The following is a 5,406-nucleotide window of genomic DNA, read 5'->3' on the forward strand; positions in this document are numbered from 1 at the left end:
CATGGTGCCTCTGACAGCACCGCCATCTGAATGTCTGACTCACCAACATGGCATCCCACACAAGGATTTCCTCAGGCAAGAGACTCATTGTAGAGCCTTAGAGATGCAACAGTTGACTCATGACTCTGAGAGCCAACCGTCTTACCATGAACCGTATTGTCCCAAGGCAGCCCTCCTGATAGGATAGGGAAATGACCCACTGAGAGCTCAACTAAGGTACACAACACCTTTCAGGATTGGCTCTCCACCCTCCGAGATGTGGTATAGGCTCAGAATTAACAGTTGAAAGGTGACATGTAATAGCTAGAATTCATAGGTTGGAAACAAAGAATGAACTTTCTCACTCTACTTGGCCTACTCATGGACTTAGGCTTCTCATTCCCACAACCTCTGGCTCTGCCAGATTAGAGGCCCTAGTTACCATGAGGAGACTCCTACTGCCTAATAGATTCAGGCTTCCATGGAACTTGGAGCTGCGACTACCACCTGGTTACTTCAGGTTCCTCATGTCAATAAATCAGCAGACAAAAAATAAACCGGAGGGATTTATTATTATACGGTTGGCTTGTTGACTGACCATGACTACTATGAGAACTAGGAAGTTACACCAGGAGAGAGGATATTCAGATGGGGGTGGAGGAGGTGGGGGTAGAGAGGGCGCAGTCTGAGGGATTGGCTTGATTACTCTGCTATGCCCGGCAGTAATTGTGAATTAGCACATCGACCACAGCCGGAACACAGCAAGGTGATGAAGGGCTCCGACTTCTCAGAAATCGAGGCCTGGCTCCTCCCTTCAGGCAAGCATCCCAGGCCAGCCGAGGCTAAGGACATTTAGAATGTGAGCGCAGCTTCTTTTCTCCAGCTTGCCTTCGCTATTTTGTTCCTGTAGTTTCACTCCAACCCTTCATGTGAGTAAGGATGGGGAAGAGAGAAGAAGGAAAAGGATGAGGAACCTTCTTACCCTTCTTACGGCCCTGTTGTAAGCTGGCTTTGCATTGTCTACACAAGGCCTCAGCTGGCTCTTTATTGTGTGGTTGTTTTTCTTGTTTCTTCAGAAACCTTGCCTTGTTGGTGCCTTGTCCCCTGTGTGCCACCCCATCCAGGAACAAGCTTCTCCATTCTGATTCTAACCTCAGCCAACGGGCAGTTGGTTATATCTGTTGTCTACTGAGGTCCTACAGCTGCCATCCACTTCTACTCCCCCCACCAGAGTCCTTGTCCTCCCATGGCCTAAATCTGGTGACAGGAAGTACTCACACACCATGTCCCCAGCAAGCTCTGCAAGTGCAGGTCAGTCCTCCATTTTGCTGCCTTAGCTGCTGTGCCCAGCCTTTCTTTCGGCCCTGAGACTCCTCGAGTGGAAGTCAGACTTTTTCCCACTGTGTTTTCCCCCACTCCAATTGCACAGGGCAAAGGACACATATGCTGCTCTCTGAGTGGTCTCTTTTTTTGGAGAGGTTGTTTTGTTTTGTTTTGTTTTGGGGGGGGGGAATGTGCACTTGCCAGAAAGACAGAGAGACAGAAAGAGAGAACTCACCCCCCAGAGGGGATGGCCAATGCCATAATCCCTTCTCCTCTACTCTCTCTCGAGATCTGCCCTGCGTGAATTTAAGCCACCGGGTCGGCTACATGGGAGTCCAGCAACCTAGCCATTATACCAACGGCTGGTCCCTCTGAGGAGTCTCTTCCGGTCCCTCTTCTTCCTCTCTGCAGTGAGGTTGGGAGGTGGGAGGGCATGAGGAAAGAGACGGCTAGCTTGGCTCTTCCCAAAGAGTCCCTCCTTGGAAATCCACTCATTTCCCTTCCGTAGCCATGGTGTGGCTGAGTCAGGTAATTACCTTCCAGTAATAGCGTTTACAATTTTAGATTTTCAGCCTTATTCTCAGTCTGGAATGAATTGTCTATTGTATTATGAACAAGTGAGAGAATTCTAACATCTTATATTTCAGGTATATGTACAAATTGAGGATGGTCATATTCTTAGAAAGTGAATGAATGGGGAAGAAATGCTCTTTTTTTTATTTATATGCCTTTTTATATTTTGACGTGTTGTAATAAACCTGTGCTCCTTTAGTAAAAAATTAGGATAGTATAAGAAACAATAGATAGAGAACATATGAGTAAATTTAAGCTGTGTGTGTGTGTGTGTAATAGGTCATTTTGTATGTATCAAATGAAATTATTTTGATTATAAAATAAAGCTGTAGAACTGTCTAAAAAATTTTGGCTTGAAGCAACATCATGAAGAAAAGGTGTTATATCTGATCATTATTCGGTATTAGATGTAGTGCAGTTGGTTAGCCATTTGACTGAAAAATTTGAGTGAGAAAATAATCAAAATGACTGGAATATTATATTGAATTTTTGGAAGACAGAGTAAACATGTCATGAGTTTCAGAACTATGTAAGGAAAAAAAGAAGAAAGTAAACCTAGAAACATATCCTTTCCTCGGTTTGACTAACACTTCTAGAAGTGATAAAGGTGGTCTATGGGACCAATTTTTTTTAAAACTGACTTTTGCTAGAGGGTATATGTGCTCAATGGAAAGACAGAAAGTGAGAAATCACCTCCCCAGGGGGGATGGCCATGCCACAATCTCTTCTCTTCCATTCTCTTCTTGAGATTTCGGGGACCCGAACACATCTGGCATGAGTTTCCAGCTGCCAGGTCCAGGATTCAAACCATGGTCAGCCACATGGGGGGTCTAACAACTTAATCACTACACCACCTGATGACCCTGGCATCAATATGTTGAAAGCTTACACAGACTGTCATTAAGCTCCCAGTCAATTATGAGCAATATACGAATCCCCAACCCACTAAAATGACAGGGGAAGTAAAATGGGAGGAAAGATGAAACAGGCAAAAGAGGGCAATGAAATACGGATAATGGAAATCAGAAATAGAAGCAGCGGAAATGGCTTGGGGAGGAAGGGCAGAAAACTGAAACCTAACAGCTTGAAAAAGTCGAAGCCAACAACAATGAAATGTTTACAAACTATAGACCCTGGAAAGACTCAGAACTTGGAAGCGTCTCTGAAGGCCAAGATACGGGTGGGCTGGAAATAGGGAGATAGCTTGTCCATGGTGTAACTGGACCTTGTATCTTTTTCCCTAACAGGTTTAAAACTTGGGCACCAGGAGCAGCCGAGAACACTGTGCTATAACCATTGGCACATGGAACTCTGAGATCCTCCCCCACCCCCTGCTCCCAGCCACCTTCATCTTCAGGCAGGTGATCTGAGACTGACCAACCTGAAAGCAAAATCTACAGATACACACATTTAAGAGTCTTCCCGGCTCTCTGCTCCTCTCCATTCCACAGACAGCTGCGTCTTCCCGTGCAGAGCCAGCCTTGTCGTAGAGACACAATTGGTGAAGGTCGGAGTAAATGGATTTGGCCGTATTGGGTGCCTGGTCACCAGGGCTGCCTTCAGCTCTGGCAAAGTGGATATCATCACCATCAACGACCCCTTCATCGACTTGAACTACATGATCTACATGTTCCAGTATGATCCCACCCATGGCAAGTTCAATGGCACCATCAAGGCCGAGAACAGGAAGCTTGTCATCAGTGGGAAGTCCATCACCATCTTACAGGAGTGAGAAATCATCAAATGGGACGATGCTGGTGTTGAGTATGTTGTGGAGTCCACCAGTGTCTTCACCACCATGGAGAAGGCTAGGGCTCACTTGAAGGGTGGGGCCAAAAGGGTCTTCATCTCTGCCCCTTCTGCCGACGCCCTCATGTTTGTGATGGGCGTGAACCACGAGAAGTACAACTCCCTGAAGGTTGTCAGCAATGCCTCCTGCACCACCAACTGCTTGGCCCCCCTGGCCAAGGTCATCCCAACTTGGGCATCTGGTAGGGACTCATAACCACAGTCCATGCCATCACTGCCACCCAGAAGACTATGGACGGCCCCTCAGGGAAGCTGTGGCATGGTGGCCATGGGGCTGCCAAGGCTGTAGGCAATGTCATCCCAGAGCTGAACGGGAAGCTCACTGGCATGGCCTTCCATGTTCCCACCTACAACGTGTTGGTCATGGACCTGATCTGCCTCATGGAGAAAGCTGCCAAATACGATGACATAAAGAAGGTGGTGAAGCAGGCATCGCAGGGCTTCCTGAAAGGCATCCTGGGCTACACCAAGGACCAGTTCATCTCCTGTGACTTCAACAGCGACACCCACTCCTCCACCTTTGATGCTGGGGCTGACATTGCCCTCAACGACCACTTTGTCAAGCTCATTTCCTAGTATGGTAATGAATTTGGCTACAGCAACAGGGTGGTGGACTTCATGGTCCACCTGACCCACCAGAGAGTAGAGGCCCCTGGCCACCAGCCCCAGTGTGAGCATGAGGAAGAGAGGCCCACAGCTGCTGGGGAGGCCCTGTTCCTGCTCAGTCTCCACCACATGGAGAACCTCCCCTCCTTCACAGTTTCCATCCCAGATGCCTGCAGAAGGGGAGGTGCTGGGGAGCCCTCCTTGTCAAGAAACATCAATAAAGTACACTGTATCAGCCAAAAAAGAAAAAGAGTCTTCCCAACCAATACATAGCTGTTAGAATGGCAGAGTATGTGGGTAGAGTGGGGAAGGAGTGATAGCCACAGAATTACACCCTCTTCTTCCATAGTAAGAAGTCCATAATAATCTCAGAAAGAAAACCCAAGTAATAACAGTGTAAGCAAATCTTTTCAAATATGAAAACATTTGAACAATACTGAAATCAATGGTAAGAATAGTTGCCCATTACTATGACTTTTAGGAAAAGAACAACTAGGAGTAAATCTGCCGGGGTCCAGCCTCAGCAGTGGTGGGTGGCTCATACACAGGAAGGTGACACAGGTGATCAGAAACAAAAATTAGACTGAGACCTCATTGCCTCTTAGCATGTTCTCAGCCGGCCACAGCCAGAACCAGCTCCAGGCTGTCGCACCAGCAGCTACCAAACACATGTATTTATTGAGGGATCTTACAGGAGTAGGAGGGGTGAGGGGGAAATAAAAGATTTACTCTATGAAACAGGGAATTCAAAGCACAGGAACAATGATCACAAAACGTGGTGTCAGTCTTGTTTGAACAGGTGAAGCCAAACACAGTTCTCAGAACGAAGGAGTCTATTTGTCGGGTTCATTTTCTTCGTCAGTCTTGATTACCGGGCAGGGTCTTTTGAAGAGGGGGCTTGCAGTCCCAGGTCAGCTTGATAACTTCAGTCTCGGGCCAGGGTGGCAACATTGCTGGTTGCATAGGCCTAGATAGAAATCTTGTCTTGTTAAGTAAAGACACAGTTAATATATGGACTATCTTTATATTACATCAAAAGACAGTGAGTCTATTACCCATATGGGAAAGGAAGATGATCTTGTAGCTCAGGAGACAACACAGGATGTTTTATTAGCA

The 5,406-nt window shown here is 46.8% G+C and overlaps 1 pseudogene; it reads left to right on the forward strand.

Moving 5' to 3' along the window:
- The first annotated feature begins 3,478 nt into the window (after nt 1-3,478).
- On the forward strand, nt 3,479-4,563 carry LOC102471733 (glyceraldehyde-3-phosphate dehydrogenase pseudogene; annotated as a pseudogene).
- Nucleotides 4,564-5,406: the final 843 nt, after the last annotated feature.

This window comes from Tupaia chinensis, unplaced genomic scaffold, assembly GCF_000334495.1.
Source record: "Tupaia chinensis unplaced genomic scaffold, TupChi_1.0 Scaffold000001_1, whole genome shotgun sequence".
NCBI classification, from domain to species: Eukaryota; Metazoa; Chordata; class Mammalia; order Scandentia; family Tupaiidae; genus Tupaia; species Tupaia belangeri.